This window comes from Punica granatum, chromosome 7 (assembly GCF_007655135.1).
Source record: "Punica granatum isolate Tunisia-2019 chromosome 7, ASM765513v2, whole genome shotgun sequence".
Classification (NCBI taxonomy): Eukaryota; Viridiplantae; Streptophyta; class Magnoliopsida; order Myrtales; family Lythraceae; genus Punica; species Punica granatum.
The window spans coordinates 22,119,483-22,146,407 of record NC_045133.1 but is presented as its reverse complement, the minus strand read 5'-3'; the positions used below and the strand labels follow the sequence as shown (position 1 = coordinate 22,146,407).

The window sequence follows — 26,925 nt, the reverse complement described above, 5'->3', positions numbered from 1 at the left end:
ATTGAAATTCGAAGAGAATGTTATTTGTAATTTACTCAGGTTTAGAATTTGAGGGTGTTCAAATAATTTTTCCTAGAGCTGCAAGGTTTTGCAATCTCTCCAAAAACAACCAATTATGTTGAGATATGTTGTCTCACGTGAAAATTTTGAAAAATAAACAACAAGCTTATATGAGACTTGAGTCCAACAATTTATTAGCTTGAGCTTTTGGTTGGAAATTGGCCCAATACGCTAGTGAAATTTTTATATGATATCAAAGCGGGTTATGTTTTCGTGCCTTCGTGTGAGCTCACACCATGCCAATTTTTTTTCGAGGCGGCCAAGAGTGTGCCTCATGTTAATCAAGTTTGAGAGTGGCCCGGTCGAGTTCCTAGATAGCTAAAAGAAGCACCTATAGTAAGGCCCAAATGTGGAGCTCAAGACTAATTTGGTATTTGTCCCCCCTTGCTCGAGCACGAAAGAAGATGTCCGGCTCGTGGTCAGTTGTTAAGGGTGGGTGTTTAAGGGCACGTGGCACGTGTTGGACCACACGTTACCACGTGAGGGCGAGTGTTGAGATATGTTGTCCCACGTGAAATATTTGAGAAACAAACCACACGTTTATATGACGCTTAGGTTCAGCAACCTATTAGCTTTAATCTTTTGGATTACAGATGGACTCAAATCCGTATAGACCCAATTTTTCAAATTATGCATGCGAGTTTTGCATTAAATTTTTAGCATGCGGGAAAACAGAAGGAAAAATGTTCTTACAACGCAGGAGATGGAGACTAAACCAATTATCAGGATAACAAAAAATTCCGAAACAAGTATCTACCAAATAAAAATTCCGAAAAGAAATTGCATCATATATACTGATCATATACAGAGACATTATACATGTCATGTGAATTTTGATCACCATAAAATTAATGGTGTGAATTTTGACAAGGCTTCCTAATATATGATGTGAATTAATGGTGCGACATTTTGACATTTTGGCATCGGCTTTGCGGAATTCCGAGTTGGCATGTCATCATACAGTTCCCAGAGCATAATATATGTTCACATATCTCCAACATTCCTTTTACTTTTTTGCTGCTTCAATCTTCTTCCTATTAAGAATTTCCAGCTCTTCACTTACCACATATGACTTTACCGTCTCGACGAGAATGGAGTTCCGTCCAACAGAGAAAATGCCACGTCGTAGTGATAACCTTATCAAATAATAGAATTCTTCATATTAATGAGAAAGAAACTCGTGGGTTAAAATAAAATAAGATCATCTTTTGGTAAAATGATGCTCCCTTTCATAAGATACTTGTCAGTTTAATCTTTTCTAGTTTATACCTAGTATATGAAAGCTCATTGATCCCGACTAATCCAATCCGAGCTGAGTTGACTAACTAAAGGATAAAATTCTCCCAACGTGAATTATCAATTTGATTTTAATTATTCTTGCAAAACAACAAGATTCGTATTATTTTGTGGAATATCCTTAAAATCACACTTTGGAAAAATGCTCCAATGTCCTAACAACAGTAAATAAGATTACCATAAAATTCAAAAAAAAAAAAAAAAAAGGCTAGCTGCTCTTCCTTTGGCTTCTTTCACAATATAGAAAATTGAGTAGAATATCACTGTCGTCATCCACTTATTTATTAACAATCGTTTTTGCCCATGACATATTTTTGCCATCAATTAGCCCCAAACGTTGACATTCCGTTTACCATTTATACCATTCCGTTAACTTCCATGACGAAAAATTCATGGACGGCATTACCTTTTCCGTCACTTTTCCGTCACTTTTCCGTTACGGAAAGGTATAAACGGTATACGGAATGCCAACATTTGGGGCTAATTGGTGGTAAAAATATATCAGGAGCAAAAACAATTGCTAATGAATAAGTGGATGGTGAATGTGGTAATTTACTCTAAAAAAAATTTTCCTTTTTTTTTTAATGAGCCACAATATAGTAAATTGGACAACGAGCTTTTCTTTTTCTTTTTCTTTTCATTGGTAAATGGATAGCGAGCTACATCGGCCTTACTTGGGCTTGTCGTACATGATGGTTAATTTCGAGGCAAAGCTGACATTACCTAGCAAGTCCAGAGCAGTATTCGACATGTTGAGCTCCATGTGGCCAGCTGCCTAATACTGAATGTCCGAGAGAGCGATAAATCCGCTCCATTTCCATGACTTGATTGGCTACATAATAATAAACATTCTACGTAAGAGGGTATACATACAACATGGGCCAAATTTTTATTATAAATTCTTTAACTAATACATATATAGAATAGCCCCGTCCACCATATGGAACATAGTACTAATTAAGTTCACTAATTGATTAGCTAGTTAACACACTGAATCAGTACTAATTAAGTGGTTAAATGATATAAAATAATATAATATAATTGTTCTTAATTCAACCTCATAGACCAATTTATAAAGTATTTAAATAGGAATTTTGCTTATAGAACTTGATTAAGTCAACAATATTATAGATAGGATGCATCAATATAATGACATAATAAGGATCGATCAAAGAATACATAATATATTTTTAATAAGAATATTGAATTGTCAAAATTTTCAAATAATATATAATGATTATATTAAATTGAAGCAGAGTTTAACTATGAAGCAAGTAATATATATTTTCCATCATATATACATTGTGCATAATTTTATTTATTAGTTATCCCATGCATTGCCCGGGCAACCCTACTAGTGTGTGTGTATATATATATATATATATATAGATAAAAATCAAAGAGCCGCAGCGCAATAAGGAAGCACGCCACAGTAGTGTCTTATGTCGGGCTCCTCCTTGAAGAACTTTTCTCATAATCTTTTCCTTCTTTTTTTTTTTTCCAATCACTATTTCGTTTGTGATGGGTCTTTCCACCACCAAGACAACAAGAGCCAGAGGCAGGCCTTGATAAGAGGGGTACGAAGGTTCCAATACAGAGCACTTCAGGAGAAAATAGAACTAAAATAAGCAAAATGACAGGCCAAGAATACACGGTGATGAAGCCACGAATCACAAACCAGGGTGTACCATCATTTCCCTTCCAAACAGAACAGTTTCGATATCAGACGGACATATATATACACATCAATCCACATGCAAGAAACATAATTGGAGTACAAAAAGGAAGGGGGGGAAGCTAGACTCGAACTCCACAGGTGTGTGGGTGCCTACGTACCTCGTCTAACGAGGATCAGAGTCCACGTAGTTCTTTTTAGAAAGGATAATGAATACGTACCTGTCACACCCTGGGAAAAATCAACTGAGACCTGAAATGAAAAAGATCCATGGAGCACAACCAGAGGCCAAGGGACCAGGATCAGCAATTCTAATAAGCATATTCCATTTAACTTATAACAAGCATTGATGTATTGATTCACCTTCAACTTATTATTCTGTTGGAACAAAGTTTTTACCACCTTCCCCATCATCCGATGAACTCCGCAGTGAGCAGCACAGTTGAAGATGAACATTGGGTAGACAACAGCTATCAAGAACGTGATGCACAATTAACCACATGCATGATAGGAGAGCTCTCATCCCCTGGCTCATATTATTTAAGATAATCGTACCAGTACGTGCATCGAATTAGTTCGTTTCTGTGACAGATTTGCACTTCCTATAGCTCCTCATTGTGCACTGAATTAGTTCGCTTCTGCGACAGATTTGCACCTCCTATAGCACCTCATTGTGATATTCCAAAGCCATACTAACAGGAAATACTCTCTCTGGTTAATTGAGATGAGGTTTCGAAAAGATCTCAAGACCACAATCTGCCAGACCACCACCAGTAAAATCCAGAAAACAATATACAAGAGGATCGCCGATTGAGGAAAACACTGACCGCAAAGCTGAGTCCAGAAAACCAACCAGGGGTATGCTTTCTCATTTTTAATGCCATGAGTCATCATCTGATACAATCAAGAGAAGGTATGTATAGAAAAACTCATGAACGCACAGAATTGTCGACATAGGAAACCTATATATTGAACTGTTAGATCAGAGAAAAACTGATTTCAGAATTTCAGATGTAACCTCGACCAAAAAATTTTGAAACCCAAAAACAGCAATCCGTTTCTCTTATTACCCTTCAACATATGTGCCCACTGGATGTCAACAAAAGCCTGTCTGTAATTGTAAGCTCAGAGAAGAAAATGGTCAGACGAGTAAATTAATCCACTTTCATATATCATATATTTCCCTAAGATTACCGCTTGTCATCTATCAACATATCCTACAACAGAATAGGATATCAGTTTTCATATATCAGAATAGTCAACTGGACCCAATCCTTAAACATTCTTAATCCTACAAGTAAAACATGTAAGTCTAATCATTACTACTGCTAAGGCTTAATTACTGTTCTAAGCACATGCAGAAAGCAGTTGGTCACACCCAAAATAGTTGGAACTTACATTAATTGAGATAGCAGAGTTTTCGATCGTGTTAGATTGACGTGAAATGTCATGCACAGTCCAAAGTTTTCCAAATAATTGGATGCCAGAGAGGATTCCTAGAAACTTCAAGTTGCTAGATGAGCAAACGTTGTATGCGAATTCCACGTTGGCAAAACAAATACATTTTCGAAAGAATTTTGGTTAACAGAGAGCACTCAGGGAAGAACTAAAGTTACCACTGACAAGGCACTGACCACCAATTCGTTGTTCAAGTATCTATAACTCAGCAGTCATTTAATTGAATTGGCACTATACTGTTAAAAGTTGGTTGAATCTACCCGCAGTTAACAAAACAAAAAAGAGATCACACATATCTAATCAACTTTGCAACAAACTTCAGTATAACCGAACAAAAAGCATCACTTGACCTAAAGATCATCACATCATTTTCTAAAAGCTTTGGTTTAATTTTACAAAATAAGCCGTATTTGGCCTTAATGATGCACACCAAACACCATCCCCTCCAATACCAGATCATTTGTTGTGGCAATAGCAGACCAGAATATATCAAACTAAAACTCAACCAATTAATGAACTCATACAAATAGACAGACAAATAATAATTGGGGGGAAGGGGGTTAAAATTAGTTGGGCTCGAACTCCACAAATTATGTGGGTGCCTACGTACCCCGAGAGGTACAGAGCCCATGTAGTTCTTTGTAATATAATTATAATATCATATATTAATACTTATCATACCTGCCGCACCTGCAAACTTGGAGATCAGACCTAAAATGAAAATGAGAAGCCCCCGACAGCCCCTACCTATTGACGACTAATGACCATTATTGGCCATGAACAGAGTCACATGAGCTCTAAAGAATAAATCCAATATTAAATTTGATAATTTGGCAATAATCAATCACTTTTCGAAACATCTACTAGCAATCAAAGGAATCAATCCCACCAGCGACCCCGGCTTATCTTGACAGAATTTTTAACAGAACAGAAGATATCAGAAATAAATAATGCATCTCCGATATTATCATATTTGATAAACCATTTACCATCTATAATAACAGAGAGAAGATATCAACCAATTGACAGAAAAGTGCTAAGATCTCTAAGCCATTATATAAACCACTGTACATAAATTCCAACATTACAGCAAAACTTCTTCTAAATTAAGAATAGAACTTCATACATGCTCCCAACTCTGAAGGTACTTCAAAAACTGAGCAGACACACCATAGAAACCCAAAGAAGCACATGCACTAGAGCTATCGTGCATTGAGATGAAATTCTCAGCGTCCACTTCCATGTGATATATCAGCAAGAAGAAGAATCTCCCCACAAATAGCCAACTGATCCCGCATCAACCCAAATCAATATTTGTAAAGACTGGAGCTAAAAACCAAAGCAAGCTAGAATACACCAGTGCCCGCAAGCCGCAAGAGAAAGGCATCTACCAAAGCAACTCCAGCCAAGGAAAAGCTACCCAGAAGACCATACTACATCCTCCAACATGAAAGAGACTGACGACACAAACACCAACAGCAGATAGAGGTGTGAAGCCTAGAAAGCAACCTGATCAATGTGTGCGCTTTATTGTTAAAGCTCATAAACCATCTGATCAGAAAAAGGAGAGCAATGCAACCAACAGACAGATATTCCTTTAAACTTTTGCATTCAATGCAGAAGAATGAGAGGCAGCTCAGAAGGGAAAAAACTTCAAGCAGATGTATATATCCTCAGTCATGTAGTAGGCAGCCACAATTTCAGGAAAAGAGGGGAGTCGCAAAATTGGCAAAGACAAATCCATTCCTATAAACCATCATCATCTCCATTGCAGCAACTGATCCAATCAGAAAAATTAATCTCCTCCAATCTTAAATGACCCCAAGAAACTTTACCAGACTCCCAATTAAACCATGGTGGCCCATCAGCTCCACTGCACCGTATAATGAACGGCAGAGACATGTAGCTAAACATTCCCAATGTTTTAGAAAACCCAATGGTGACTCCATCAGCTCCACTGCACCGTATAATGAACAGCAGAGATATGAAGCTAAACATCAGCTCCACAGCACCGTATAATGAACGGCAGAGATATGTAGCTAAACATTCCCAATGTTTTAGAAAACCCATAAGAAAATAATGAGAACACCTGCAAATCTCATCATCCAAGACAAACTACTGCTACATAACAGGCCAAAGCAATGACTTGTGATAAAGACCAGTCAAAATATAAATGTCTGCCAACATACCAATAGGTCAATTGGATCCAAATCCTACCAAATAAAAGGGAAAAAAAATTAGAGAAAAAAAAAAGATGCAAAACCAGATTCTTGATCATGTTATCAAACTATCAAATCAACACAAAATTAAACTGGAAAATAGAGTTACCCAAAAGAAAACCTTCCAAAATGTGTATGAAATGAGAAGCAACAACAAAGCAACCACATCAAGGAAGAGAGTTTCCGAACAGAAGTCTAAGGGGGTGCCCACCCTCTCCTCCAAGTGAGGGATATAAAATGTCTTTAGCAGCTGAAGCATCTGCAACACGATCATAAGAACAAGATCCAAGTGGAGGAGGTAGTGACAACAAATACTAAGGGAAGAAAGTATGCACTCTTTGCATGCCATCATTTCCGTTGCTCCCCAAAACGCAAGATAAAAGAATCTGCACCATGTGCATAATGCTAAGAATAAGCTTCAGGTTGAACTCCAAACATTCAGAACCATTGTGTAATAAACCAAATCAACCGAAGCAAAGAAAGGAGTCGAAATATCCAAGCCTTAAGACTAATTCTGGACCAATATCTCCAATATGTGAAGCGAAAACTGCCATCTATGGAACAGGAACCACCACCAATGTGTAGAAAAGGAAACCATCAACAGGTAGCTCTGGAGACATAATCAACACTAATCCACGAACTGAGAATCTATCGTTAACTGAAAAGGAGCCAATATCTTTTATGCCAGTTTCTGTCCGCTGATAACCAAAACAGAAAGGAAAAAAACAAAAGTAATCGAGCTTCTGACCACAAATTCAACAATAAGCCATCTGCTCGCGGATCAATCTTCCACCAACCCCAGAAGTGAGAAATATATACAAATCAACACTCAGGAAACGATACAGGCAGAGATTTCACAAAAATGAGGAAAGATCAAACTCCAAAATCCTTGTGTAGGAGACGCCCCAGTACTTCTGTCCTACAAGAGAACCAGATTAAACCAATGTTATCACTTTGGCTATGACATCTTTCAAGATCTCACTTCAAAAACACAGTCCAAGAAACCCACGATAATAAAAACTTCAGCATATCTCAGACCCCTATCCGAAGTGTTCAGTCCTTTTATCACCATCCTACATTTCAACCCACCAAAAACATGTATCACTCCTCCGAGAGAATACAATCATGGCTTATCAGAAAACATAATAGTTCAAGAAAACCCCCAGATTGCTAGAAACCATGCTTGAACAAAGCCATTGCATCCTTTATGCTTCAAAAGATCTTGTCCATGTAGAAGTGTGAAAAAGGTCTAGTTTCATCCTACAACAGAACCAGATATAACGAATACGTCACTTTAGATGTGATATCTTTCAAGATCACTTTGAAAAAAAAAAAAAAAGAGGTCCGAGAAAACCCCTATAATCGAAACTCCAGCACAGATAAAGGCCACTATCCAAAGTTGAATTATTGTGATCATCCTTACACCGGAACCAACCAAAAGGAAGTCACTTCTCTGGCTGCAATTTAAGCATTGCTTAAATTAAAATAAATAAATAAATACGTAAAAAGAAGGGGAGAGACTAGTTCAAGAAATCCCCCAGACTGCTGGAACCTATGCATGAGCAAAGCCAGTGCATCCTTCAACTTGCCTTTGATTGTGGATGGAGATGAAGTGTGCACAAAAGGATTTTATCCATGATAGAAGAATTAACAGAGAATCAAATTTTGAACCTACGACAGAACCAGATAAATCCAATGTCATCACGGCAGCTGTGATATCTTTCAAGATCACATCGAAAACACAAAAGTCCAAGAAAACCCCCAGAGTAAAACATCGCCATTAATCAGGCCACTCTCCGAAGTGTTTTGAGTCCTTACGTCACTTTCCTACACCACAACCAGCCAAAAACAAATATCACTCCCCTGGCAGCAATTGAACTATGAATGAATTTTGTGAGGTCAAAGAATCTGTTTAAAAATTATGGAGAAATGACAGTTCCCAAGCAGAAGTTCATAAAGATCCCAAGATGCCACTCTTCTCCAATAAAAGTGACGTGTATATCTGCATGACACCATCCTAAAAATTAAGTTTGGTTGACGAGGCAGTTTCACGTTGAATAGCAGTCTGCTAAAATTGAAGAAATAGGTCATAGTAATTGAAGGGGAAAAGTATCCAAACACAGCAGTTTCTAAGTATGCTAGGACTCATCTGTTCCAAAGTGTAACCAGAGAATCTGCACAATGTGCATAAGTATATGCATAAGTTCAAGGTTAAAACCAAAAGATTTGGATCCGAAAGAAATGAATGAAAATAACATAAAATAAAAGAAGCAAGAAAAGGAGTAATATATATCCCCCAAAACGTTCTGAAGCCTTTGCCAAGAAGATAAAGTTCCAACCTCATCTTTGACCTGGACCTGACATGAAAATAGCCAGAGGAATGGAATTGAGAGCATCCCTAGGCCCCAGAAATTATTATAGTTCAGAAATTTGAAATGAACGTAGAACATTCAACTTATCAATTCTTTCTAGCCAATCACAGCGAAAAAATCTGCACATTACAGTATAGCAGAATCCTTCGATATCCGGATTCATCGGTCACAGAATAAACCATGAAAAAATATAGTTAAGAGGAAGAGACTCCCGAGCATTTTAAAGAAATATATATGCTTACATATCCAACCTGAACCATTGTAAAACGATATGGGCAGGTACAGATCCACACAGCGAAACATCATCAATAACACCAGGGAATAAACTTTAGCAGAAAGAGAATTAGCCTGAAAGAGGGAACAAAATAACCGGATGTCGAAACGGGAAATATCACCATCCCGGAATAATGTCCCTGAAAACCACAAGGCAATAATAGTTCAGGAAAAAAAGAAAACCATAATGCAGCAAACAAAATTGTTAACCAACAAAGAATCAATGGCTTCCCCAATCCATGTAGGACCTATGAGCGTGCGCGTTCATTTAAGATTCTGCAAGACAGACTTTCCTAACGTGAGTACCAGTTTTAAAAAGTAATCTTGACCATAAAAAGAACCAAGAGAAAACACAGAAGTAATTTAAGATCGTTGAGAAAATATAGTTTCCAAACACAAATGCCAGCGCTGATCAAGAAGAACGACTTTGCTGCCCCTCATCTGTCTGAATATTAGATCTGACAACCACAACAAAACAGACATCGGCGGAAATCATCAACCGGATATAGCTCATGAAGAGACAAAAACCAAGTATCAAATCAAATTGCACCACCAAAACTGAAACACAAAACCAATCGACTCTCCGACCGCATGCAGCTCCTACCAAAAGCATGAACTACAATCAAGCATAAAGGGATCAGGACAAATACGTGATCAAAGATCAAAGCTCCAAATTGACAAAACAAGGTCAACAATCAAAAGAACTCCACGAAAGAACCATCAGTGAAAGATATGAGCTAAGGTCATCGGAGATTCAAATGCAAGCTATCCCATGTTTGCTCAATACGCATGATCAGAAATTCAGCATTTGCGAAGGATCCATTAATCATTCAGAAAGCTCCAAAACACCCGAAGTCTTCACCGATGAAGAGATCTATTTCGTTGAACTTCATCCATCTAACTCAAATCTGATGAAGAAAACACAACCGAAATTGGGGGTGGTATTGACCAAATATGATAGCTCGCCAATAAACACAAACTGAGTATGAAACCAAACAGTTGATATTAGAGTACAAAACCGATCCCAACCCCAGTTGCAGGCAACTCCTGTCTCAAGCGTTAACTACGGGAAAAGAATCTGCATGAATATCCACCAATCAGACCCTCCAGGTTGACATAGCAATCAACAATCACGAAAATTCACCAAAATCAAGAGTAAAATCCAGTTGATGAAAGAAAGGAGGATCCAGGCCAAAGAGAAGCTTCTCAGAATCTCTAGACTCGGCTGATCCTCCACAAGGCCTGATCAAGGAATCTATGTAGAACGATGCATAATCTGCAACACGTGATCCACCAATCAGCGGCGCAGGCCGACAAGGCAACATCAAAATCACGAGAATTCACCAAAATGAAAAAGAGTCAAATCCTGTTATCGAAAGAGAGGAGGATCCAATCCAAATCCAAACAGAAGCTCTTAAAACTCCACCGATCCCCCACAAAGCCTGATCAAACTGTGTAGCACAATGCATACACTACCGATCAATTCCAGAAGAAATGAAGATAAAAGAATCTGTACCATGTGCATAATGCTAAAAATAAGCTTCCCGTTGAACTCCAAACATTTGGAACCATTGTGTAATAAACCAAATCATCCGGAGCAAAGAAAGGAGTTGAAATGCCCAAGCCTTAGCCAAAAAAAACTAATTCTGGACCAATATCTCCAATATGTGACAGCGAGAACTGCCTTCTATGGAACAGGAACCACCACCAATGTGTTGAAAAGGAAAACATTAACAGGGTAGCCCTGGAGACATAATCAACACTTTTTGAAGTGACATATACAGAAAGAGGAATCCGCGAACTGAGAATCTATCGTTAACTGAAAAGGAACCAATATCTTTTATGCCAGTTTCCTGTCTGCTGATGACCAAAACAGAAAGGAAAAAAGAAAAAAGGAAGAAGTAATTGAGCCTCTGACCACAAATTCCACAGTAAGCCATCTGCTCAGGAATCAATCTTCCATCAACCCTAGAAGTGAGAAATATATAGAAATCAACACTCAGGAAATGACACCCACAGGTAGAGATTTCACGATAACGACGAAAGATCAAACTCCAAAATCCTTGTCTAGGAGACTCGCCATTGTACTTCCGTCCTACAACAGAACCAGATTAAACCAATGTTACCACTTTTGCTATGACATCTTTCAAGATCTCAAAACACAGTCCAAGAAACCCCCTATAATCAAAACTTCAGCATACTGAGACCCCTAACCAAAGTGTTCAGTCCTTTTATCACCATCCTACATTGCAACCAACCAAAAACATGCATCTCTCCTCTGACTGCATACAATCATGGCTTATCCGAAAACATAATAGTTCAAGAAAACCCCCAGATTGTCGGAAACCATGCTTGAACAAAGCCATTGCGTCCTCTATGCTTCAAAAGATTTTGTCCATGTAGAAGTGTGAAAAAGGTCTAGTTTCATCCTACAACAGAACCAGATATAACGAATATGTCACTTTAGATGTGATATCTTTCAAGAACACTTTTGGAAAAAAAAAAAAAAACAGAGGTCCAAGAAAACCCCTAACCCCTATAATCAAAACTCCAGCACAGATAAAGGCCACTATCCAAAGTTGAATTATTGTGATCATCCTACACCGGAACCAACCAAAAGCAAGTCACTTCTCTGGCTGCAATTTAAGCATTGCTTAAAAAAAATAAAATAAAAAATAAAAAACATAAAAAGAAGAGGAGAGACTAGTTCAAGAAATCCCCCAGACTGCTGGAACCCAGAGCATGAGCAAAGCCAGTGCATCCTTCAACTTCCATTGATTGTGGATGGAGATGAAGTGTGCTCAAAAGGATTTTGTCCATGATATAAGAATTAACAGAGAATCAAATTTTGAACCTACGACAGAACCAGATAAATCCAATGTCATCACTGCAGCTGTGATATCTTTCAAGATCACATCGAAAACGCAAAGTCCAAGAAAACACCCAGAGAAAAACTTCGTCACTAATCAGGCCACTCTCCGAAGTGTTGTGAGTCCTTACATCACTTTCCTACACCACAACCAGCCAACAACAAATATCACTTGCCAGGCTGCAATTGAACAATGAATGAATTTTGTGAGGTCGAAGATCTGTTTAAAAATTATGGAGAAATGAGAGTTCCCAAGCAGAAGTTCATAAAGATCCCAAGATGCCACTCTTCTCCAATAAAAGTGACGTGAATATCTGCATGACACCATCCTAAAAATTAAGTTTGGTTGACGAGGCAGTCTCACATTGAATAGACGTCTGCTAAAATTGAAGAAATAGGTCATAGTAATTGAAGAGGAAGAGTATCCAAACACAGCAGTTTCTAAGTATGCTAGGACTCATCTGTTCCAAAGTGTGACCAGAGAATCTGCACAATGTGCATAAGTATATGCATAAGTTCAAGGTTAAAACCAAAAGATTTAGATCCGAAAGAAATGAATGAAAATAATATAAAATAAAAGAAAAAGAAAAGGAGTAATATATATCCCCCAAAACGTCCTGAAGCCTTTGCCAAGAAGATAAAGTTCCAACCTCATCTTTGACCTGGACCTGACATGAAAATAGCCAGAGGAATGGAATTGAGAGCATCCCTAGACCCTAGAAATTATTATAGTTCAAAAATTTGAAATGAACGAAGAACATTCAACTTATCAATTCTTTCTAGCCATCCCAATCACAGCGAAAAAATCTGCACATTACAGTATAGCATAATCCTTCGATAAAGTTTCCAGATTCATCGGTCACAGGATAAACCATGAAAAAATATATAGTTAGAGGAAGAGTCCCAAGCATTTTTAAGGAAATATATGCATACATATCCAACCTGAACCATTGTAAATCGATATGGGCAGGTACCGATCCACACAGAGAAACATCATCAATAACCAGGCAATAAACTTTAGCAGAAAGAGAATTAGCCCGGAAAGAGGGAACAAAATAACCGGATGTCGAAACAGGAAATATCACCATCCTGGAATAATGTCCCTGAAAACCACAAGGCAATAATAGTTCAGGAAAAAAAGAAAACCACAATGCAGCAAACAAAATTGTTAACCAACAAAGAATCAATGGCTTCCCCAATCCATGTAGGACCTATGAGCGTGCGCGTTCATTTAAGATTCTGCAAGACAGACTTTCCTACCGTGAGTACCAGTTTTAAAAAGTAATCTTGACCATAAAAAGAACCAAGAGAAAACACAGAAGTAATTCAAGATCGTTGGGAAAATATAGTTTCCAAACACAAATGTCTGCGCTGATCAAGAAGAACGACTTTGCTGCCCCTCATCTGTCCGCATATTAGATCTGACAACCACAACAAAACAGACATCGGGGGAAATCATCAACCGGATATAGCTCATGAAGAGACAAAAACCAAGTATCAAATCAAATTGAACCACCAAAACTGAAACACAAAACCAATTGACTCTCCGACCGCATGCAGCTCCTACCAAAAGCATGAACTACAATCAAGCATAAAGGGATCTGCACAAATACGTGATCAAAGATCAAAGCTCCAGATTGACAAAGCAAGGTCAACAATCAAAAGAACTCCCCAAAAGAACCATCAATCATAGATATGAGCTAAGGTCATCGGAGATTCAAACACAAGCTATCCCATGTTTGCTCAAAATCGCAGTGGCGAACGATCCATTAATCATTCAGAAAGCTCCAAAATCGCCCGAAGCCTTCACTGATCAGGAGACCTATTTCGTTTCATCCATCTGACTCTCAAATCTGATGAAGAAAACACAACCGAAATTGGGGGCAACCATTGACCAAATATGATAGCTCGCCAATAAACACAAACTGAGTATGAAACCAAACAGCTGATATTAGAACACAAAACCGATCCCAACCCCAGTCGCAGGCAACTCCTGTCTCAAGCGTTAACTACGGGAAAAGAATCTGCATGAATACGGGATCCACCAATCAGACCTTCCAGGTTGACATAGCAATCAACAATCACGAAAATTCACCAAAATCAAGAGTCAAATCCAGTTGATGAGACAAAGGAGGATCCAGGCCAAAGAGAAGCTTCTCAGAATCTCTAGACTCGGCTGATCCTCCACAAGGCCTGATCAAGGAATCTATGCAGAATGACGCATAATCTGCAATACATGATCCACCAATCAGAGGCGTAGGCCGAGAAGGCAACATCAAAATCACGAGAATTCACCAAAATCAAAAGTCAAATCCTATTATCGAAAGAGAGGAGGATCCAATCCAAATCCAAACAGAAGCTCTCAAAACTCCACCAATCCCCCACAAAGCCTGATCAAACTGCATAGAACAATGCATAAACTACCGATCAATTCCAGAAGAAATGAAGATTCACTGAATCGGAAGATTCAAATCCAATAATCAAAAGATCGGGGGGATTGTATCCAAACAGAAGCTTCTCGTAAGCTCTAGACTCCGTTGATCCCTCACAAAGCTTGATCAAACTGCATAGAAACAGCGCATAAACTACCGATAAATCCCAGGCGACACGAGAATTCACCGAAATCAAGAGAGTCAAATCCAGTTATCGAAAGAAAGGAATCCAAACAGAAGCTTCTCGTAAGCTCTAGACTCCGCTGATGCCCAACGAAGCTCGATCAAACTGCGTGGAACAACGCATAAAACTACCGATAAATCCCCGGTGACGCAGTAATTAAAAATCAATCGGAAGGGAAAGACGAAGTTTAGGAAGCGCAGAAAGGAAGAATCGATCAGAGAGCCTTCAAGGGAAAAGGATAAGATCAACTTCATCCACCATCAACAACAATCCAACTCGGAACCTGAATAACCACCACGATCAACCTGAGACCCGACGATGAGCGAGAACGACGGAGGAGGAGGTTGACAGAACCCACGGACTCTCCTCGATCTCCCTCTCTCCTCTCCGTCCTCCTGTGTGAGACGGAGTACGAGGCAGAGGATACTATGCAGGGGGCGGTTATTTATAGGAGCTGGCGAGGGATGGACGGTGGAGATTAGGCGGTGATATCGGGAATGGACGGTGGAGAAGTTGACGAGTCGAAAACGAAGATAAGATTGGACCTCCCAACACACTGTCCAAGACCGGTTGGTTATTTCTCCAGAGGAATTGAATGACAAAAGCCTGCAAAAACTTATCGTGCTTGAGGATTCGAATTGTTAAGGTCCTCCATCGATGGATTGAGGCAGCTTACCCAGGGCAGCCCCCCCGGAGTGGCCGCTAATACAGCCTCAAGGATCATACCCCATTAGTACGGTGAAAATTATTCAAGACATATACGATTATATCTAAAAGTCAAAAAACAAATTAAAAATATATCGCTGTGAAAGAATGGCATAACTTATACCAAGCTGGCATTACCATGGTCAATCTCAAGGATATCAATAAATTGGCATGGCTATTATATTGTATTAGAGGATTCTACATATATATATATATATATATTATTTATTTTTATTTTTTTTTGCCGTCACTTTTTTGTTTCAAGATTCTACATATTACATTTCCACCACCGCCAGGTGGAAACGATGCATGCAACATTTTGGTACCCCGCTTTCACGACATGGAAGAGCGCACGTGGCCGTCAGGGGCTGAGCTACACACTGACCATTTTCCTTTCAGAAGAATTATCTTTATTGAAAGAAAACCCATGATGGACAATTTCTTCCAACGTTCGGCAACTTGTCAGTTCATTTTTGAATTAAAAGCATCATTAATTACAACATTTAGCAAGTCCTTTTGAATTCAAAGCATCACTAATTACATTATTCAGTGAATCTTAAGTAAGGCCGAACTGTCTCATCGGATAATGGAATGTGACTTCCTATTTGTACAAGGCTCGACATGTTTAGCTCAATGGCCTCCGAGCTAAGACAGACCTCAATGAAAATTGGATAGAGAATAAACATCCTTGTAGGTAAGCTCGGTTCAAATTTTTATTATAAATATAAATCTTTCAACAAATGCATATCAATGGGACATTCCCGTCCAAAACAGGGAACAACACTACTACTAATTGATTAGTTAAACCAAAACTAAATAAACGAACCCTGATGGCCCCTACTACTACAGTCAGCAACGACAGTGATCATGCTGATATAAAGTTTTGAGAGTTGCCTGATTATTCTATTTCAACCTGGCTCAAGACTACAAAACAGAGGCAGGCCTTGACAAGAGGGTACGAAGGTTCCAATACAGAGCACTTCAGGAGAACATAGAACTAAAATAAGCAAAATTACAGGCCAACCATACGCGGTGATGAAGCCACGAATCACAAACCAGGGTGTAGAATCATTTCCCTTCCAAACAGAACAGTTTCGATATTTAGCAGACGTACATATATATACACATCAAACACATGCAAAAAACATAATTGGAGTACAAAAATGAAAAAAACTTTTGGGGGGGGGGATGAAGCTGGACACGAACCCCACAGGTGTATGGGTGCCTACATTGGTACGAGGATCAGTTCTTTTAGAAACGATAATGAATACATACCTGTCACGCCCTAGGAAAAATCAAGTCAGACCTGAAATGAAAAAGATCCATGGAGCATACACGGAGGCCAAGGGACCAGGACCCGCAATTCTAATAAGAATATTCCATTTTAACTTATAATAAGCATTGATGTATTGATTCAACTTATTATTCTCTCGGAACAAAGTTTTTACCAACGCCCCCATCATCCGATGAACTCTGCAGTGAGGAGCACAGTCAAACATGAACATTGGGTAGACAACAGCTATCAAGAATCTAACGCACAATTACCCACATGCATTAAGGGAGAACTCTCATCCTGGCTCATATTATTTTAAGATAATCCTACCAGTAAGTGCACCGAATTAGTTCGTTCCTGTGACTGATTTGCACTTCCTATAGCTCCTCATTGTGATGTTCCAAAGCGATACTAACAGGAAATACTATCTCTGATTAATTGAGACAAGGTTTCAAAAAGATCTCAACACCACAATCTGCCAGACCGCCACCAGTAAATCCAGAAAACAATACTATATACAAGAGGATCACCGATTGAGGAAAACACTGACAACAAAGCTGAGACCAGAGAACCAACCAGGGGTATGCTTCCTCCTTTAAAATGCCATGAGTCATCATCTGATACAATCAAGAGAAGGTATATCCAAAAGAAAAGCTCATGAACCCACAGAATTGTCGATATCGGAAATCTATATATATTGAACTGTTAGATCAAAGACAACTGATTTCAAAATTTCAGATGTAACCTGTCTTGCACTCTCCTTGACCAAAATATTTTGAAACCCAAAAACAGCAATCCATTTCTCTTATTACCCTTAACATATGTGCCCACTGGAGTGTCAACAAAAGCCTGTCTCTAATTGTAAGCTTAGAGAAGAAAATGGTCAGACGAGTAAGATTAATCCACTTTCATATATCACATATTTCCCTAAGATTGCCACTTGTCATCTGTCAACATATCAGAATAGTCAACTGGACCCAATCCATATATTGAGGCTTAAACATTCTTAATCCTACAACTAAATCACGCAAGTCTAATCATTAGTAAGAGGCTCAAAAACTATTCTAAGCACATTTAAAAAGCTGTTGGTCACTACCCCACAAAGTTGGAACTTATGTTAATTAAGAAAACAGAGTTTTGAGCTGTGTTTGATTGACGCAAAGTGTCATGCAAAATCCCAACCTTTCCAAATAATTGGATCCTAGAGAGGATTCCTAGAAACTTCAAGTTGCAGATGAGCAAACGTTGTATGCGAATTCCAACTTGGCAAAACAAATACAATTTCTAAAGAATTTTGATTAACAAAGAGCACTCGGGGATGAACTTATAGTTAAAACGTTGACAAGGTACTGACCACCAATTCGTTGTTCACATATCTGTAACTCAGCAGTCGTCTAATTGAACTGGCACTATTCTGTTAAAAGTTGATTGAATCTACACTCAGTTAACAAAACAAAAAAGAGATCACACATATCATATCAACTTTGCAACAAACTTCAATAAAACCTAACAAAAAAATCACTCGACCTAAAGATCGTCACATCATTTTCTAAAAGCTTCTAAGGTATAATTTTACAAAATAAGCTCTATTTGGCCTTAATAATGCACACCAAACACCATCCCCTCCGATACAGATCATTTGTTGTGGCAATAGCAGAATGGAATATATCAAACTAAAACTCAACCAACAAAGATTCCAAAAACTGAACTCATACAAATAGACGGGCAACTACGAATTGGGGGGAAGTGGGTTATAATTAATTGGGCTCGAACTCCACAAATTATGTGGGTGCCTACGTACCCCCGAGAGGATCAGAGCCCACGTAGTTCTTTATAATTATAATTATAATATCAGATATTAATATTTATCATACCTGCCGCACCTGCAAACTTGGAGACCAGACCTGAAATGAAAATGAGAAGCCCCCTGCAGCCTCTACCTATTGGGGACTAATGACCATTATTGGCCATAAACAAAGTCACACGAGCTCTAAAGAATCGATCCAAAATTAAATTTGACAATTTTGCAATAATCAATCATTTTTCGAAACATCTACTAGCAATCAAAGGAATCAATCCCACCAGCAACCTCAGCTTATCTTTACAGAATTTTCAACAGAACAGAAGATACGAGAAATAAATAATGCATCTCCGATAGTTTCATATTTGATAAACTATTTACCATCTATAGTAACAGAGAAAGAAGATATCAACCAATTGAAAGAAAAAGGCTAAGATCTCTAAGCCATATATAAACCACTATACATAAAATCCAACATTAGGACAAAACTTCTTCTAAATTAAGAATAGAACTTCATGCATGCTCCCAACTCTGAAGGTACTTCAAAAACTGAGCAAACACCAGAGAAACCCAAAGAAACACAAGCACTAGAGCTATCGTGCATTGAGATGAAATTCTCGGCATCAACTCCCATATGATAAATCAGTAACAAGAAGAATCTCCCCACAAATAGCCAACTAATCCCGCATCAATCCAAATCAATATTTGTAGAGACTGGAGTTAAAAACCGAAGCAAGCTAGAAGACACAAGTGGCCGCAACCGCAAGAGAGAGGCATTCATCAAAAGAACTCCAGCCAAGGAAAAGATACCAAGAAGACCATATTACATCCTCCAACATGAGAGAGCCAACGACGACACGAAATCCAACAGCAGATAGAGGTGTGAAGCCTAGAAAGCAACCTCATCAATGTGTGTGCTTTACTGTTAAAGCCCATAAACCAGTTTGATCAGAAAAAGGAGAGGAATACAACCAACGGACAGATATTCCTTCAACCTTTTGCATTAAATGCTGAAGAATGAGAGGCAGCTCAGAAGCAGAAAAAACTTCAAGCAGATGTATAATATCCTCGGTCACGTAGTACGCAGCCACAATTTCAGGAAAAAGAGGGGAGTCGCAAAATCGGCAAAGACAAATCCATTTCAATAAACCATCATCATCTCCAACCGCAGAAACTGATCCAATGAGGAAAATTAATCATCTCCAATCTTAAATGACCCCAAGAAACTTTGGACTCCATGGTGACTCCATCAGCTCCACTGCACCGTATAATGAACGGCAGAGATACATAGCTAAACATTCCCAATGTTTTAGAAAACCCACAAGAAAATAGTGAAAACACCTGCAAATCCCGTCATCCTACACAAACTGCTGCTACATGACAGGCCAAAACCAAGACTTGAGATAGAAAATGACCAGTCCAAAATATAAGTGTCTGCCAGCATATCAAATAGATCAATTGTATCCAAGCCCTTCCAAATAAAAGAAAAAAAATAGAGTAAAAAAAGAGAGATGCAAAACCAGATTCTTGTTCATGTTATCAAACTATCAAATCAACACAAAATTAAACTGGAAAATAGGGTTACCCAAAAGAAAGGCTTCCAAAATGTGTGTGAAGTGAGAAACAACAAAGCAACCACATCGAAGAAAGCCCACACTCTCCTCCAAGCGAGGGATATAAAATGTCTTTAGCAGCTGAAGCATCTGCAACATGATCATAAGAACAAGATCCAAGTGGTGGAGGCAGTTACGACAAATACTAAGAGAATAGTTATATTTAATCATTCAAGGGAAGAAGTATGCACTCTTTGCATGCCATTATTTCCGTTGCACCCCGAAACGCAAGATAAAAGAATCTGCACCATGTGCATAATGCTAAGAATAAGCTTCAGGTTGAACTCCAAACATTCGGAACCTTTCTGTAATAAAACAAAATATCCAAAGCAAAGAAAGAAGTTGAAATGCCCAAGCCTTAGCCAAAAAAGATTAATTCTGCACCAATATCTCCAATATGTGATGCGAGAACTGCCTTCTATGGAACAGGAACCACCACCATTGTGTAGAAAAGGAAACCATTAACGGGTAACTCTAGAGACATAATCAACACCTTTTGAAGTGACATATACAGAAAGAGGAATCCGTGAACTGAGAATCTATTGTTAACTGAAAAGGAACCAATCTCTTTAATGCCAGCTTCTGTCAGATGATAACCAAAACAGAAAAGGAAAAAAAAAAGTAGTAGTAGTATTTGAGCCTCTTGACCACAAATTCCACAATAAGCCATCTGCTCGGGAATCAATCTTCCATCAACCCTAGAAGTGAGAAATATATACAAATCAACACTCAGGAAACGACACCCACAGGTAGAGATTTCACGATAACGACGAAAGATCAAACTCCAAAATCCTTGTCTAGGAGACTCGCCATTGTACTTCCGTCCTACAACATAACCAGATTAAACCAATGTTATCACTTTGGCTATGACATCTTTCAAGATCTCAAAACACAGTCCAAGAAACCCCCTATAATCAAAACTTCAGCATATCTGAGACCCCGAACCAAAGTGTTCAGTCCTTTTATCACCATCCTACATTGCAACCAACCAAAAACATGTATCACTCCTCTGACTGCATACAATCATGGCTTATCAGAAAGCATAATAGTTCAAGAGAACCCCCAGATTGCTGGAAACCATCCTTGAACAAAGCCGTTGCGTCCTTTATGCTTCAAAAGATTTTGTCCATGTAGAAGTGTGAAAAAGGTCTAGTTTCTTCCTACAACAGAACCAGATATAACGAATATGTCACTTTAGACGTGATATCTTTCAAGATCACTTTGAAAAAAAAAAGAGGTCCAAGAAAACCCCTATAATCAAAACTCCAGCGCAGATAAAGGCCACTATCCAAAGTTGAATTATCGTGATCATCCTACACCGGAACCAACCAAAAGCAAGTCACTTCTCTGGCTGACATTTAAGCATTGCTTAAAAAAATAAAAAGAAGGGGAGAGACTAGTTCAAGAAATCCCCCAGACTGCTGGATCCTATGCATGAGCAAAGCCAGTGCATCCTTCAACTTGCCTTGATTGTGGATGGAGATGAAGTGTGCACAAAAGGATTTTGTCCATGATAGAAGAATTAACAGAGAATCAAATTTTGAACCTACGACAGAACCAGATAAATCCAATGTCATCACTGCAGCTGTGATATCTTTCAAGATCACATCGAAAACACAAAAGTCCAAGAAAACCCCCAGAGTAAAACTTCGCCACTAATCAGGCCACACTCTGAAGTGTTTTGAGTCCTTACGTCACTTTCCTACACCACAACCAGCCGAAAACAAATATCACTCCCCTGGCAGCAATTGAACAATGAATGAATTTTGTGAGGAAAAAGAATCTGTTTAAAAATTAGGGAGAAATGAGAGTTCCCAAGCAGAAGTTCATAAAGATCCCAAGATGCCACTCTTCTCCAATAAAAGCGACGTGAATATCTGCATGACACCATCCTAAAAATTAAGTTTGGTTGACGAGGCAGTTTCACATTGAATAGAAGTCTGCTAAAATTGAAGAAATAGGTCATAGTAATTGAAGAGGAAGAGTATCCAAACACAGCAGTTTCTAACTATGCTAGGACTCATCTGTTCCAAAGTGTAACCAGAGAATCTGCACAATGTGCATAAATATATGCATAAGTTCAAGGTTAAAACCAAAAGGTTTGGATCCGAAAGAAATGAATGAAAATAATATAAAATAAAAGAAAAAGAGAAGGAGTAATATATGTCCCCCAAAACGTTCTGAAGCCTTTGCCAAGAAGATAAAGTTCCAACCTCATCTTTGACCTGGACCTGACATGAAAATAGCCAGAGGAATGGAATTGAGAGCATCCATAGACCCTAGAAATTATTATAGTTCAAAAATTTGAAATGAACAAAGAACATTCAACTTATCAATTGTTTCTAGCCGTCCCAATTACAGCGAAAAAATCTGCACATTACAGTATAGCGTAATCCTTCGAAAAAGTTTCTGGATTCATCGGTGACAGAATAAACCATGAAAAAATATATAGTTAGGGGAAGAGAGTCCTGAGCATTTTTAAAGAAATATATATGCACACATATCCAACCTCAAACCATTGGAAAACGATATGGGCAGGCACCGATCCACACAGGAAAACATCATCAATAACCAGGCAATAAACTTTAGCAGAAAGAGAAATAGCCTGAAAGAGGGAACAAAATAACCGGATGTCAAAACGGGAAATATCACCATCCAGGAATAATGTCCCTGCAAACCACAAGAAAATAATAGTTCAGGAAAAAAAGAAAACCACAATGCAACAAACAAAATTGTTAACCAACAAAGAATCAATGGCTTTCCCAATCCATGTAGGACCTATGAGCGTGAGCGTTCATTTAAGATTCTGCAAGACAGACTTTCCTAACGTAAGTACCAGTTTTAGAAAGTAATCTTGACCATAAAAAGAACCAAGAGAAAACACAGAAGTAATTCAAGATCGTTGGGAAAATATAGTTTCCAAACAAATGCCAGCGCTGATCAAGAACGACTTTGCTGCCCCTCATCTGTCTGAATATTAGATCTGACAACCACAACAAAACAGACATTGGGGGAAATCATCAACCGGATATAGCTCATGAAGAGACAAAAACCAAGTATCAAATCAAATTGAACCACCAAAACTGAAACACAAAACCAATCGACTCTCCGACCGCATGCAGCTCCTACCAAAAGCATGAACTACAATCAAGCAGAAAAGGATCTGCACAAATACGTGATCAAAGATCAAAGCTCCAGATTGACAAAACAAGGTCAACAATCAAAAGAACTCCCCAAAAGAACCATCAGTCAAAGATATGAGCTAAGGTCATCAGAGATTCAAACGCAAGCTATCCCATGTTTGCTCAATACGCATGATCAGTCATTCAGCAGTGGCAAAGGATCTATTAATCATTCAGAAAGCTCCAAAATCGCCCAAAGTCTTCACTGATGAAGAGATCTATTTCGTTGAACTTCATCCATCTGACTCAAATCTGATGAAGAAAACACAACCGAAATTGCGGGTGGTATTGACCAAATATGATAGCTCGCCAATAAACTCAAACTGAGTATGAAACCAAACAGCTGAGATTAGAACACTAAACCGATCCCAACCACAGTCGCAGGCAACCCCCGTCTCAAGCGTTAACTACGGGAAAAGAATCTGCATGAATACGCGATCCACCAATCAGACCCTCCAGGTTGACATAGCAATCAACAATCACGAAATTCACCAAAATCAAGAGTCAAATCCAGTTGATAAAAGAAAGGAGGATCCAGGCCAAAGAGAAGCTTCTCAGAATTTCTAGACTCGGCTGATCCTCCACAAGGCCTGATCAAGGAATCTATGTAGAACGACCCATAATCTGCAACACGTGATCCACAAATCAGCGGCGCAGGCCGACAAGGCAACATCAAAATCACGAGAATTCACCAAAATCAAAAAGAGTCAAATCCTGTTATCGAAAGAGAGGAGGATCCAATCCAAATCCAAACAGAAGCTCTTAAAACTCCACCGATCCCCCACAAAGCCTGATCAAACTGCGTAGAAAGCATAAACTACCGATCAATTCCAGAAGACACGAGGATTCACCGAAATCGGAAGAGTCAAATCCAATTATCAAAAGATTGGGGGATTGTATCCAAACAGAAGCTTCTCGTAAGCTCTACACTTCGTTGATCCCTCACAAAGCTTGATCAAACTGCGTAGAAATAGCGCATAAACTACCGATAAATCCCAGGCGACACGAGAATTCACTGAAATCAAGAGTCAAATCCAGTTATCGAAAGCAACGAGGACTGAATCCAAACAGAAGCTTCTCGTAAGCTTTAGACTCCGCTGATCCCCCACGAAGCTTGATCAAACTGCGTGGAACAACGCATAAAACTAAAAATCCCCAGCCACACAGTAATTAAAAATCAATTGGAAGGGAAAGCTGAAGTTTAGGAAGCGCAGAAAGGAAGAATCGATCAGAGAGCCTTCGCGGGAAAGGATAAGATCTACTTCATCCACCGTCATCAATCCTACTCCGAGCCTGGATAACCACCATGATCAACCTGAGACCGGAAACCCTATATCGACGATGAACAAGAACGCCGGAGGAGGAGATCGACATAACCTACGGAATCTCCTCGACCTCCCTCTCTCGTCCCCGTCTGCCTCTGAGAGACAGAAATAGACGGGGAATGAGCAGACAAGACGATGCTGGGGGGGGGTCATTTATAGGAGTTGGAGGGGGATGGACGGTAGAGATTAGGCGGTGCGATCGAGGATGGACGGTAGAGATCTGACCTAATCGACTGGCGGTTAGATGTTGCCGCGTTGGATTGGGTCCTCGGTCATAAAAAGGCAGTCCGCAAGAAGTGGGCAGGAAGCCAGCAGCGTGATCTTCTATTGTGTGGCGTAGTATGCACGCGGAAGCCACGCGTCGCGTAATTAGTGGTCCAACTACTGATATTTTTAACTAAAAAGTGTTAAATATGAATATTAAAGTAATTTATCGGTATTCGGGTGGATCTGATGGCCCACGCACACGGAGATGTTTCCCGAATTCGCCTGTTTCACGGGAAATTTTGATTTTGCTCCCTCGAGTTTGATGAAAATCCATTTTGCACCTCGAAGTTTATGTCATTGGATTGTACGCCCTAAGACTATCTCCAATGCAAACCTCTCTTATTAGTCTCTCGTGTGGGCCCATTTCTGCTACGTAGGTGCCAGGAAGAGGAGAGACTCACCCAGAACAAAGACTTCCCACTCGAATGAGTATCGCTCTTTTTGGGTCTTATACCCCAATTGCAAAAAAAGGAAGCAAAACCGAATTCGATGAGTTGCGGCGTTTGAGATTCGAGTGGGGGCCTCGGAGATGTGCACACTCATGCTAGACCCTAGGATTATACGTACAATATCTAATTACTTGGGTGATTTCGGGCCTATTTAGTTTCAAGATGGTATTTTAGAATCACAATTCTAACTTAACTCTACCCACTACAAAACAAAATAACTCATACAAAGTCAAAGAGTGGGCTCCATTTATACCACTTTTTTCCACAACAAAACAACATAACACATACAAAGTCAAAGGGTGAGCTCCATTTATACCACTCAAAATCAAAATCAAAATCTGATTTTAAAATCCTACTATGAAACCAAACGCAACCTTCTTTATTTGAACTCAATTTGATTTTCATTTTGAGAGGATATTTTTATTTAATAATTTTTTTGGTAGGGTATTATTCAATATTCTTTTTAATCATGGATTGATGAATGTGCACTAGGCCCACAATTCCCTCATTTGAGCTTATTTGATTTTGTGGGTTAAAAAAAATGTGGAAATCTCGATTCAATTTTCATGTTTTATTTAATGAGGATAGATACCCCTATTTGTGCTTCCATCATGGATTAGGCCATTTAGGATATTCTATTATTTGGGATAATTATCGTGATTTCACGCTCGCAAGCATATCAAATTTAGTGGATTTTTCAAGATAAATAATAAATAAATGCATTTAGGTATCAATTTTGAAATGCAATGTAAAAACCTTCGATTATGGTGTAATTGAACCGGGCCAAGCCGGTCCAGGAGGCTCGAGCTCAATAAGACCGATAGCTTTTAACGGGTCAAGTTCTCGTAGTTTGCGAGTTTCCTCATCTTGCTAGATTCCTACCTTTGATCAATTTAGCGGTCCGCTGAATTACTTCACATCTTTATATTGCACATTTATTTTTTCGAACAACTCACCCTTTCTCCACGTATTGGACAGGCTCTTGACCCGTCGATTCAGATTCAAAAATAAGAAATCCTTCGGGTTTCAAGAGGCGGGAAGAAAATAGTGGCAAGCATCATATGATTTGGCTAAATCCGGCTGAAAACTCAACTGATGTTTGGTGCGAATTTAGCAATAACTATAAACTTTAGCATGTTTTCGAGGACGTATAAAAACATTTGGTCCAAAAGTCAATTTTCCCCTCAAAAGTTGAAACCACGTGCTGGTCAAAGGCGGCGGTCCTGTATTGACCCTTGCTGTACCTCTTCCGATTTTGGCATTTCCACTCCGTCTCTGGTTAAAAAACGGCAGTCATCATATGAAATTACTACATTTTTTTTTTGGCTGAATGATATGAAATCACTACATATTTGACACATTAATTGCGACGGTATCTGGCTACGATGTGGTGAGGCGGACAAGTACCTCGCCATAGTGTAATGGGATGCCACATTACATTATCGACACGTCTCATTGTTATTCGGAACCCG

At 39.0% G+C, this 26,925-nt stretch overlaps 1 long non-coding RNA gene across 16 annotated transcripts; it reads right to left on the bottom strand.

The window, feature by feature from the left end:
• Positions 1 to 766: 766 nt before the first annotated feature.
• Positions 767 to 24,880, bottom strand: LOC116213987. 16 transcript variants are annotated; one of them, XR_004158208.1, is made up of 7 exons: positions 7,718 to 24,880; positions 4,102 to 7,627; positions 3,859 to 3,925; positions 3,587 to 3,723; positions 3,395 to 3,501; positions 2,080 to 3,283; positions 767 to 1,196 (listed from the first exon to the last, which is right to left on the bottom strand). It is a non-coding gene; the product is annotated as an uncharacterized LOC116213987 (long non-coding RNA). The 16 variants fall into 16 exon arrangements; XR_004158200.1 differs by having other exon boundaries at positions 3,587 to 7,627; positions 7,718 to 11,782; positions 11,888 to 11,951; positions 12,058 to 24,880; XR_004158203.1 differs by having other exon boundaries at positions 2,080 to 3,054; positions 3,253 to 3,283; positions 3,587 to 7,627.
• Positions 24,881 to 26,925: the final 2,045 nt, after the last annotated feature.